Here is a 13,518-nt window from a genome sequence, read left to right on the forward strand (position 1 = left end):
TAAACCTAACCCACTACACCACTACCACCTCACCTACTCCACTAAACCTAACCCACTACACCACTATCACCTCCACTTCACCTACTCCTTACCTACTACACACTCACCCTCTTCTATATATATAGGAATCATGAATCATTGTAATATAGATCAACTACAACATTATATCAATCAATAATAATACATACAATTTATTCTCTCTCTTTCTCTATACATTATTTCTTACATATACATACTAGTAGGCGTGCACCACCATATCGGTGTGCTTAAAATGGGTAGTTAGAAATCTATGGTGTAGTTGAATCCAGCAATTGCAATTGTAGTCATAGAAGGGCATTTTTTATTTGAAGTAAGCGAACATATTTTCATGAGGTTAGGCTTTGTTTATCAAATTGTTTTGAAAAGCTGAATGTGCTGTGAATTTGGAAGTAGTCATCAATGTGGATGATCACAATTATGGAGGTATCCCCATCAGTACCTTGTTTAACCTATCAGGCACTCACGACTTCATCTCCAAAGAGTCTAAAATATGCTTGAGGTATCTAAAAGAATCATTTCCCTGAAGACCCTGAATGTGTTCAGGTGGATGTGTATTACCATTTACTTGATTGATGAAGTTACGTAAAATCTTCTGAAGCTGTGAAACATAGCCTAAGCTTTACTATATATGTCATATAAGAAAGAGGTTGGCAGATGGCACAAACATTTTGACATGTTCTGGCATGCCGTTTATGAATTGTATGACTCTTATCTGATTGTGAGGTTTAATTAATGGTTTCACAAAAAATGGCCTGTTATTGTTGCCTGTATTGCACAGTACAAATCTAGTCCGCTTGGAATATTTGCTAATGAGTTTATACATCGTGCTACAAGAGCATACATTCAGTTTTCCCTCAAAAAATTTTTCAAAACCAATTGTGTGCTTGTATACTTGTTTACTTTGCTTGGAACTCAAATAACAAATTATCGATGCTTATTATTTAAGCTTGGTTGATGCATAAAAAAGAGTTTTTGGGGATTTGTTTTTGTTTTCTTTGTGAAGCTGATAAATGTGATGTGTCTGCAGGATTATGGTATCGATTTCGATGATCATGATCATCCAGTCAAGGCATTTAAGTGCCGGTGTGGCACCAAGTTCTGCCGAAACATCAAACGCTCGAGTAGTAAGTGCTTACCTGTTGTAATGCACGAAGTTGTGTTTTCTTCTTTTTTTTTGGCATGACTAATTTGGCCTTGTTTTCTCATTTGAATGATAAAATATCTTTATAGTAGTTTGCTTGGGCAAGCTTGTGAGCATAATCTAGTCCACTTTGGTCCTTAAAAAAATGATCCTCCCACTTTGGTCCTTGCACTCCTTTTATCTTCTATATATATGTACGTAGCGTAATGTTGCACTTCTTGACGTGCCTGTGTTCTACTTTATCTTTCCATACTGGTAGGGCTGCAAATGAACAAAGCTGTTCGTGAACAGGCTCGAGTTCGGCTCGGTAGGAACTTGTTCGAACTCAGTTCGTTAATTTTTTTTTTGCGTTCGAGCTCAAGCTCGAGCGCGTTAAATTTTTAATAAACAAAGCCTAAACATTCCAAAGCTCGGCTCGTTAGCTGGCTCGTTTAATATTTATTATTTATATATTAAATAATATAAAAATATGTATAAAAAATAAGATAAATATGTTATTTATGTATTTAAAAAATATAAATATAAATAATAGTTAACTATAGATAGTACATTTATATAATAGTGGTAGTAGATATTATTATTTTAGTAAAATATAAACTTTTTTTAGTATGTTTATATATATTGTATATATAATTATATAATCAAAGTTTTAATTGTAACTTTAGTCTCACATGCAAATATGATGGGTCGTTGAACACACCAACAATAAACCCTAAACTACACCAAATTCTTTTAGAATAATGACAAGCTCAGGTATCGATCCACAGGGACAATTGTGAAATTAAGCTAATTTAATTGTTAAATTCCTAAATTAATTTTGATAAAAAGATTGATTGTTCATAGCTTAATTTAATAACAAATAAATTAAACTAAGGAATTAAATTATCAATAATAAATGAAATTGGGTTTACTGAATTGAGGGAAAAACTAGGGCAAAGAGTCCACCACGAGCCACGTAATTAGGGTTTCCAATTGAAATCAATTATGCAATGGTTTGAACGGATTAATGCTTCGCAACTACAAGTTCAAAGCATTTAACAAGAAAATCACCACATTCAATGTACGAGCACGAACCATCTCAAGTAATACGAATCGTTCACTCTAAACTAAGGTAGTGATACGACTTGTTCCTCGTAGTATGGTTCGTCTCATACCTTAAATGTAAAGGAATAGAAAACTCTTGCATGGATAACATTCAACAATCACAGAAAGTCAAATATTCGAAGAAATAATGAAAATATATAAAAGAAACTTCTAAATCACCATACAAATGTTCAAACCTTTACATAATTAAAAATCAAAAAGAAAACTAAATAATTACATGGCTAGGGTTTTGATCAAAACCCTAGAAAAGGAGATTAGCCACTCATGGAGGAGTGGAAGGAGGTAGATGGCGAAGAAAACACCATGAGAGACATCCTTGAAACTTTTTGTTTCTCTTCCCTTCCAAACCCTAGCCTCTCTCTTTAGGTCAAAACAAGTTCCGAACCCTAATCCAGCCTTTTCCTTGCCTTTTTATACTTCTGATCCCTTCTAAACAGGTTTAAAATGTCGGGCACAGTTTTCTAGAAAAAGTCAACGCACGTGCGGGAAAGTCAACGCACGTGCGGCTTGGTCAACTCTCTCCAAATTCTGTCTTTTTGCCCACTTTATGCTCCAACTATGTACAACCTGCTTGACATTCAACACATAAAGTATACGGTTTGACCAGCAAGTGAAGTTAAGAGATTCTAATTAACAGTCTCAATGATGTACAATTCGGCCTTAATCACATCCCCCAACATACTACTTGCTAGTCCTCAAGCAAGTAATAAAAATAAAATTAAATTAAACAAAATCTAACTAGTTCCTCTTTCGTGGGATAACTGTTGCATTTAGCATATGCAACAAGCCTTTAAACCACAAAGTTACCCCAAGTGGACGAGTAAAGTCTCGTGAGGGTTTCCAGAAATTATACCCACAAACATTTACAATTTCATGTATACTCAACAACAAATGACCACACTACTCTACCTAATAACAATCAACTTATGTGCCACTACAGTGTGATATTAAAACATAATAAGTCATTAAAGGCATAGTGGACAAGCATGAAGGAACCTATTGAGTCAAAACCACAATTCAGTTAATATAAAAGTAAAGTCCCCTGTACTTGCGCATGCTAGTAGACAAGTCATGAGTACCCTCGGTGTAAAGTGCATTCACCATATTAGTTAACTGTCCACTATAATAGTCCAGTGTAACTCATAATAACACCCAGCATATACAGAAAAACTAACCTGTTGCAGTCAAGATTCTTATTTTTTTTTTTTTTTTAAGATGACTCTGCAATGCCTTGATCCATTAAGCTTTCTAATCAACCCATGTAGCAAGTATTGGGTCAATGACTCCCAAACCAGACGGTTTTAGGGCACTAGTGTAACAAGCCCAAACGCCCCGGGAGGAATGAGCTCCCGTTCTGTTCATTTTGGGGTCACTACAGCTCAGGACTCTCCAATTTGTCACGGTTCTAAGTCTGAACCAAAGAGTCCAAATCCGACAAATCGTTTTGAGAAACAGATTTTTGAAAAGAAGTGCCAAACATGAACTGCTTTGTCAGATACAGAGTCGCCACCTAAATGTTTTTTTAATGGGAAATTTAGGAAACCCTGACTCGGTGCCAAAGGCCACGTGTCCGTCATCACCAAAGTTGCCTCGGCTCGGGAACTTGGGTACGATTGGGGAATGTCACTTCGTGAGCACCCCTGCTCGCTCGATCAAAGATCGGCCTCTACTAACCATGATATCAATTTTTGAAAACTTTGTGTGTCCTTACTCCGGTTATTAGCCTATGTTACTATGTGATGCACACAGCATATAAGCATAGACTGGGTCGCCCGAATTGGAACAAAACATTTCATGTTTATTTATTTGAAAGTGGTTTGATGGTGCTACCCGCAAGTAGGCTAAGACGTGGATTTGCCACCCTCGGGTGGGCTTAGAAAACATGATTTTGCCACTATCTAGTGGGCTTAAAACACACATTTGATGAATTATTCCAATTCAAATAACCCAACTTTTACCCACAGGCATTCAGGCAGTTATATTACATAAGCACATAGCCTCATGGTAAGCATGCTATTCATGGCAGTCACTCACACGCATGCGAGGATGCTAAAGCATAGAACTTACCGAGTACTCCAAGCCAAAATAGGAACTACATTAGAAATCATGCATGATCCTAAGTATACAAAAATGCTTAATGCAACACATGTAAAAATGCAAACTATAGCAGGCTCGGCTATTCTAAACATGGTATATGAAATGCTACAACTATCATGTATTCAGTTTGGAATTGAAAGTACAATGCAGTTAGTATGATGCGCCGAGCCCGGTGCATGCAATACAGATGAATGATACAAACATGCTGTCATACTGTATGCTAATTTAAATATGCCCTAATCTAACCATCATAAGCAGATAAATAAAAGGGAAGAAAGACGTGGGGTTGGAAGACATACATCACACTCACGCACACTTATTACAGTTGTGCCCTCGCGCAGAGGGTCCGAATAAATAATACAGTCCCGAATAAAAGAATATTACAGTCCAAATATTACAGTCCAAATAATATACAAATTCCTAATTAATTAACAAATTAACTAAGAAAATAAATAAAACTGGCATGCAAGCCAGGGACTGCCTTGCTTCTGATGGGTGATGCATGTCCGGGTTGTCTTGCGCGGAAATCCACCGGGATGCCCCAATTAGCCTCTGTTTAGCAGTTATTCTTGGAAAGCGTGCCAAGCTCCGAAAAGTTGCTGATTCTTCATTTTGCTGCAACAGAGAGCAGGAAAGGGGCATAGCAATGTATTTTCACAAATATATGCATGCCTCGATCCTCGTGCCACCAATCACGCATATCGATGCATGATGGCAGAGGGGTCGAAATGTGCAATTCAATATAGGATGAATGCACATGAAAACACAGCTAAAACCTAACTCCATCATGGATAATCCGGAGTGTCGGTGACTAGGGAATTGAGACGCATTCCGTCACTCGGAGTACGAAATGCACCTCGTTTCCCGTGCCCGGGCTAACTCCTATCCCGAACACGATGCAATATGCATGATATGCATGAATGCAACTAAGATACAGCCTAGCATGCACAATGCTATGAAAATGAGATGTCTCGAAATGCGTGCACACAGGCACGCAAACCGAGAAAATGCATACGCAATGCAAATGATATGGAAATAGGATATGGGCTTACACTAACATGAGAGAGCCTCAGCCACACTCACATAAGAGGCCGGTGGATGAAAATGAAGTGCCTCGAAGTGTGTGCACGCGGGCACGCAAACCGAGGCAATGGCATATGCAATGCAATGGCATGGAAATGGCATATAGAACGCAACATGGACTTATACTAACATGAGAGAGCCCCAGCCACACTCACATAAGAGGCCGATGGATGAAAAAGAAGTGCCTCGAAATGCGTGCACACGGGCACGCAAACCGAGGCAATGGCATATGCAATGCAATGACATGGGAACATGATATGGGCTTATACCAACATGAGAGAGCCTCAACCACACTCACATAAGATGCCGATAGATGAAAATGAAGTGCCTCGAAGTGCGTGCACACGGGCACGCAAATCGAGGCAAGGGCATACGCAATGCAAATGACATGGGAACATGATATGGGCTTATACCAACATGAGAGAGCCTCAGCCACACTCACATAGGATGCCGATAGATGAAAATGAAGTGCCTCGAAATGCGTGCACACGGGCACGCAAACCGAGGTAATGCAAAAATGCGAACTATGGCATGGGAAATGATATGCAAACATGGTAATAGAATTTAAGCACTGAAATGTGGGGGAAAACAGCCTCGAAATGTGGCGAAAACACACCCGATGCACGGAATGGTCCCGAAACATGAATTTTGGCACCCGAAATGGCCTATAGCTATACCAAATATGCAAAATTGGTACATGGAATGTAAATACAGAAGCAAGGCAGTCCCAAAATGAGCACTTTTCCAGTTTAAAGCATGGCCAAACAGTGGACAAAAGCAGGGCAAAACAAGCATGCAAAAATGGGGATTAAAAGGGAGATAAAGAAGCAACTCACAGCTGCTGTCCCCAAACAGGTTCGGGCCCTTCAACAACATTGAAGAGGGGCCAAAAATAAGCATATTTTCAGAACTGTAAAAACCCTAAAAACAATCATAGACAAGGCTAAGTTCTTATGCAAGAAAAAGGGCCAAAAGGTGGCCAAAGAGGCAAGTGGTATATGCAATGCCCAAACTGAAAAATTCCCTTCTACAACATTGAAGAGGGACCAAAAATAAGCTTGTTTCCAGAACTGTAAAAACCCAAAAACAGTATACAACCATGCTAGAAATGCAATGCAAAATAAGGCTCAAAAGAGGCTATAACATGAGGTATGCAAAATATTCTACAAACAGCCAAAGAACCTTAATGAAACATGTTAATAAGGTCAAAATAAGGCCATCTCTAGGCCTGTAAATCGTCCAAAAATGGAAGCATAGTGGGCTGCCAAAGCATGCAAGAATGGGGACCAAAAGAGGGATATTGAAGCAAGTGCATCATGGAGGCATCAAATGGTGAGGGGCCCTTCAACAATGTTGAAGAAGGGCCCAAAATAAGCACATTCACAGATTACATCATGCTCAAAAACAGATTACTCATGGGCCAAAAATAGCATGCAAGATTATGACATATAAGAGGATCAATGAAGCAAGTGCATCATGGAGGACTCAAACAGGGTTGAGTCCTTAATGAAAAGTGAAAATGAGCTCAAAAGAGGGTCACTTTCAGTTAGGGCCGGAGCTTGAAACAAAAAGCATATAGGGCTTATAAATGGATCAAGAAAAAGGGTCAAAAGAGGAGAAATGTCACTCACCCTTGAAGACTAAAGCTTTTGTTGCTTCTTGGACCAATTTGCAGCTCCTTTAGCCTTTGAGAAGCCCTCCTTGTTGCTGGAAATGAAGTGGTGATGGTAGAGCTTGGTGGTGATGAAGAAAACAAGGTGTAGGACTTAAGGTTTTTTAGGGAAATGAGAAGGATGGAGGGAGATATGGATCTTGAGGCTTGAAGAACAAATTTTCTAACCCCCAAAATAAACAATGGCAGCTGGTTATAAGGACCAAAAGGAGGGTGTAAAGGTGGGGCAAAAAGGAGGTAAGCTTTCCCCCACAAAATATCCCCCGGATTGGGATATTTTCTGGGGGAAACAGCTGCACAGCTGTAAAGTACCAAGCATGAGGAACATGGCCGGCCCCTTACTTTTGCTGCAGGTGGCCGGCCGGCCACCCCCCCTAGCCGGCCAGCTAGGGGTCAAAAAGGTCAACTTGAAATAGTGGCTGGCCACCACATATTGGTGGCCTCCCAGGTCTCCTCTTCACAACCCTGTGGTTCGAATTTGGAAATTCTAAAACAGGAGAGAGAACAAGCCAATTTTAGGAGGGGTTCAAAAGGGTCAAATGGAATTAATGGCCGGCCATAAACTTTTAGGGTCCTCCCATGTGTGTACAACACAAATATGTGGTTCAAAGTTCAAGAAAGTGGCCCAAGGGTGTTCAACATTGGCTCGGAAGGAGGGGTTCAAAAGGGTCAAGAAGCATTAGTGGCCGGCCATGAACTTTTAGGGTCCTCCCATGTGTGTACATCACAAATATGTGGTTTGGGTTTGAAGAAAATGGCTCCAAGGTGTTCAACATTGGCCCGGAAGTGCGAAAAACGGGTGTCGGAGGGCGCCGGAAGAGTAAAGAACTGGTTGTTGAAACAATTGCTGGCCTCCCACCCTTCCATGACCTTCCTAGTGATGAAACAGAGGTACCTGCCAAAAACGAATGAAAACCGATGCAAAACGAATGTTCGGGGGCCAAAACACGCAGTTTGGGGCCCCGGAAACTGCCCGTTAAACACCGAAAGTGGCGTTCGGCCACGAAGTGGGTTTCTCAGACCCCAGTGTCCCTCAAAAGGGAGAAAATAAGATGTATGCCAAAAATCAGAGCAAATGGAGATGGTTAAGCGGTCCCGAACCGGGGCACATGGCCAACGATCCCGAAAAACCGAAAACCGGACTCCGAAATGGGCAAAATGGCCTGCGGCCACAAAATGTAGCCCACGGCCACTGAGAGATGGTCTACGGGACCCCTCCTTCCCCTCAGGAAAAGAAACAGAGAAAACCGAGTCTGGTTCGCAAACCGAGGCAAGGCATAGAAGAGGGTTCGAAAGTCCGGAGGCAGGGCTCGCAGTCGCGACTCTGAGACTTCTGAACAAGCACAACATGCAATATCACCAAGTGCTCAACTGGTGACATCTGAGTCTCAAGGTCGGTCAAAAATGGGGTGTCTACAACTAGGTGTAGAGACACCCCTATGGGCTTAATAACTCGAGTTGAAAAGGTTACGAATCCGAACAAGTCATTCTTCTTATTTTTCCTTAACTGTGTAATGTTCAAGTCGCTTAAGCTTTCTAATTAACCCATGTAGCAAGTTTTGGGCCAATGACTCCCAAACCAGACGGTTTTAGGGCATTAGGTGTAGAGACACCCCTACGGGCTTAATAACTCGAGTTAAAAAGGCTACGAATCCAAACTATTCAAGTGGTGTGTTTTTTTTTTTTTTTAAAGAATCTTGGCTCATCATTTATTCTTTTCTGCAACTCTAGCTATTATCAATGATGTACACTAGGGATTATAATAAAAAGATCACTGCTATGATAGTGTGTTCATGTGAATTAAGGCATACTCATGACAAGTGTACTAATACCACAAACACAGACAATTCTCATCGTGCAAACATCACATGCAAGTATCTACCCAGTAAAACCTTTTCATACAAGTCTACTATGCTCTCCAATAAACATATGCAAATATCATCACCCTACTAGTAAAAAGTCACATCAAGTGAAGTAATGCAATCAAGTGAAACAGGTATAAGCATGAATTATAAGCCAAATAGAAATGCACAAAAGAAAATATAACTCTCATCCCCCAACTTGAATATGACATTGTCCTCAATGGAAAAGTAAAGAGAAATGAGAGAATATTACCAGAATTGTAGGTGCACATCCAGGTAGACAAAGAGTAACATATACACACATCACACATTTTTTTTTTTTTTTTGAAGAAAAGAAAGAACTAAACAGAAAAAGAAAAAGAAAAGAGACAAAGCAATATACAGGCGGGTACTATGGAGAAGCCGGTGGCGGTGGTGGGAAATGCTGGGCAAACAAGGCTTGTATCAAAGAGCGTGTCTCAAAGGCCTTATCTTGAACCCGTTGCTGGATGGCGAGGTTGTCGGCATGTAGCTGGTCGAAGGTCGCCTGAGAATAGTCTCGATGCGCCTGAAAATCCGTGCACAACTCCACATGACTCTGGTGGTGATCACGAAGAGTACTGTGGACCTGATCCATAGAGTGCTGAAGCTGTAAGTACTCCTCGCGAGTCATGTAGAGTGGGTCCCCTTGGGGAGGCACTCGGGAACAGGATAAGGTGGGTGGCCGTGTACGGGGTCCTGGGCCTCATCAATTGGGGCACCAACTGGCTGCGGGATGCAAGATATGCTATGTTGCCATTCCCGCTGGCCGAAAGTCGGATACCCTCTATCAATCTCCTCATCCTTAGCAATGGGGAGGTGGTTTAGCTCAAACACAACTGTCAACAAATTGGCAAATGGTAGTGGCCAAGTCAGGTTCTGCATAGGATCAGGCTGAACTGCCTGTCGTAGAAATTTTCGTAAATGCATCCAGATGGTATGCGCAAGCGGGACCTGATAGCCACACTGATGCCCGTGTAAAACCCGAACAAACTCCAAACGACGATCAGCTCGATGCCCAAGTGGAAGGACATTCTTATGGACCACGGAATCAATGAGTAGCAAGCGGCTAGGCAGCTTGCTCCGCCGCAAGCATGTGAAACTGAGGTCACCGTGGGCCCCCGGGAAGTATTGTTAGATGAGGCTATGTATGGGCTGTCGATCCTCAACTTCCGGGAAGGGCTGATATTCCGGCTTGGCGAAAAACCCTAACACTGTGGCAATCATGGATGAGGTGATGTGGACAAGATGACCATCAATGATAGAGAGCAGTCCATCCTCGGTGGGTGTCTCATACAGGTTCTAGTAGAAGAGTCGTACCAGACGAGGATAAGTTGGCGCTATCACAGAGCAAACGCCCAACTGTTGCCGGAGTCGGAGCTGCTCAACGGCCCAAGTAGTGTCTGTGTCACGCTGAAAAAATGACATGTTGAACTGCGTGAGCTTGTGAAGAGGGCGTGAAGCCCACTTCGGCCGTGGCAAGTCACCCGGCGGTGGTGGTGAGGATGGTGGTGGTGGTGGCGCCGAAGAGGTGGAACCTCTGGCCTTTTTGGAGGCCCGAGCAGATACACGTCGACTCATATCCTGCACACACTAAAAGCAAATAGACACAAAACCCGTGGAACCAATCATGTGAATAAAATAAAATATGAAAGCACAAGTTTGCCCACTAATGTACCACATGAAATTTTCCCCTTTTTTTATTTTTTATTTTTTTAAACGAAATTAATTAAATAAATGAATAAAAATGACATTAAATTAAATTAACTAAACTAGAAAATAAACTAAGCTAAACTAAATTATAAAAGAACTAAACTAAAAAAGAGACTAAAGTATGGAATAAAATAACCTAAACTAAGCATTTTTTTTTTAATTTAAAGAGAAGAAAATTAAATAAAATAAAAAAAATAAAAACTAAACTACTTAATAATTAAATGAACAATGACATCATAGAATCAGATAGAAATAAAATCACTAATTACACAAGTATAATAAAAATAAAAATAAAAATAAAATCCAAAATCCACTAACTAATTAAACTAATCAGAATCACTACGAAATAATTTAAACTAAACAAATATAACAAATAAAAAAAAACTAAATTAAGATTATTATTAGTACCATTATTGCTGAGTTTTTTTTTTTTTTTCCCGAATGAACACTAGATCAACAATACAGAAAAACAAAAGCCAAAACTCCACAAATTGACTCCTACATCCACAAATCTACACATAAAAGAAAAAAAAATAAAAAAAAAATACCTTGAAAAAGTGGAGGAAGAGAAAAAAAAATGGAAGTTCGCCAGAAAAAATGGTGGTCGCCGGAGATTCGTTGGACGGAGAGGGAAGTGATGCCAGCGGTGAGATGATGGTGGTGAGGAAGACGAAAGAAGAAGAAGAAGAAGAAGAAGAAGAAGAAGAAGAAAAAAAAGGAGGTGGGATTGTGGGGTTGAGAGAGAGAGATTGTGGGGTTGAGAGAGAGAGATATGATGAGAGGTAAAGAGAGAGGGATTGGGAGAGAGAGAGTTAGATGTTGATAAGGTTTGTGTTTTTTTTTTTTTCTTTTTTTTTCAAAATTTTTTCGGACTTGGCCCCGCACCTGCTTATTAAGCAGTGTGCAAACTCACAAATTCACAATTTCCCGCACGTGCGGCGATTTCCTCGAAAATTTTTTTTTTTCCCCCCGAAGAAATCGTTGTCCCGCACGTGCGGGAGTCAAGCCGCACGTGCGGCATGGTCAACGCACCTGCGCACTGCACCTGTTTTTAAAGCAGTGTGCAAACTCACCATCACCAAATTTCCCGCACGTGCAGGGCCCAGGCCGCACGTGCGGCGATTTTTTTATTCGCAATTTTTTTATTATTATTATTATTATTTTTAAATAATGCACGACGTTCTGCACGTGCGGGGCCCATGCCACACATGCGGCTTGAGCGACGCACGCCACTCCCGCACCTACTTATTAAGCAGTGTGCAACTCACAAAGTTTGGGAGTTCTTCGCACGTGCGTGGGTTTTGCCGCACGTGCGGGATTTTTTTTTTTTTAACAAGTACAACACAAATTTTTGTTTTTTTTATTTTTAAATGGAACAAGTATAACACCCCTTTTTTTTTTGTTTTTGTTTTTTTTTTTTTTCAAAGAAAACTCACTAGAAAGAAAAAGAACAAAACACAAGGTTGCCTCACTTTAAATAAAATAATGCCACAAAAGCTTAAGCACCTTAAATTGCTCTTAAATATGAATGAGACCACAAAGAGCTAAGCATCTCATAAATTACTTAATAAGAGATGTGCCACAAACTAAAAATAAAAACACACATCAATGCCTTACGCAGGCTACGGAGGGTCTCTTCCACCCACACGCATGCAATGACCTTTTTCTGCTACATTGCAACAGCATAGTTTAACAAAAACAAGAAGCACTCGCAAGCATACATGCTTCAAGAAAATGGAAAACTAACTCTCAGCACCTAACAAAAGGCACCAAAGTTATGGCATAAAGTTGCCATTTCAGAATTCCCTAGGTAATAAAACCCAGAGTAGTTTATAGCCTTCAGGCTAGTACAACCCAAAGTATACTTAACATTTCTACCTTCAATTGACATCCGAAATAGATATAGCACATAAGAAAATAACGGAATGCCCACTAAAGGTATAATCTTCACGCGAAAACCACGGGTACTACTTTTCTCCCTAACTGTTTTTGTAACTTTCCCTATTCTCCAACAGGGTGACAGACTAGGTTGATTCGGTATCCAGAATCGAGGCACATAAAGCTACCTCAACCTATGGGGCTGCCATACAGAGTTCAAGCCGAGATAGTTTTGAAGCAATCTCCACACCCCTGGGTATTTAAACCAGACTCTAGTCTCGGAAATCCCAAACCTTTGTGTTCTAGGCTTTGCCATTCGAACTTTAGTTTCCACCGTCTCAGTTGGTCTCCTAGGAACTCACTACAAACACGGTTAGGTGGCTATACCAGACCGTCAGATGCTGTTCGGGCACGGCTAACACCAAAGGAATTACACCTTTAGAGGATTTAAAGTCTCCTAGATGCAAATAAAGCATAATGAGAACAAAGAAAAACAGAATAGCATAGAAGGGAAAGAAAAGAGAACAAGAAATCAATCTGTCTATCATAGTAAAATGGGTCCATCAAAGCAATGGACTCAATCATATCTCCATTCCCAATCCCCTCTATATATGGTTTCAATCTTTGGCCATTCACTTTGAAAGTGAGGCCAATCTTTGGATCTCGCACCTCAACGGCACCATGAATAAATGCCTCAACAACCACAAAGGGGCCATTCCATCTTGATCTTAGCTTACCCGGAAAGAGTCTCAATTTTGAATTAAAAAGCCACACTTTTTGGCCGGGTTCAAAGGATTTCTGTTAATGTGCTTGTCATGAAATTCTTTAGTCCGAGCTTTAAAAACTCTCGAACTCTCATATGCATCATTCCGGATTTCCTCCAGCTCATTGAGTTGCAATTTCCGGTTGAG

At 40.6% G+C, this 13,518-nt stretch overlaps 1 pseudogene across 1 annotated transcript in view; it reads left to right on the forward strand.

The window, feature by feature from the left end:
• Positions 1-13,518, forward strand: part of LOC114260986 (putative inactive histone-lysine N-methyltransferase SUVR2) — a 40,401-nt pseudogene that overhangs the window by 19,501 nt on the left and 7,382 nt on the right. Inside the window, exon 11 of the transcript XR_014336779.1 lies at positions 1,067-1,163. The product of XR_014336779.1 is annotated as a putative inactive histone-lysine N-methyltransferase SUVR2 (transcript). The remainder of the gene's footprint in view (positions 1-1,066; positions 1,164-13,518) is intronic.

This window comes from Camellia sinensis, chromosome 7 (genome assembly GCF_055761805.1).
Source record: "Camellia sinensis isolate YWXY chromosome 7, ASM5576180v1, whole genome shotgun sequence".
In the NCBI taxonomy this organism is placed as follows: domain Eukaryota; kingdom Viridiplantae; phylum Streptophyta; class Magnoliopsida; order Ericales; family Theaceae; genus Camellia; species Camellia sinensis.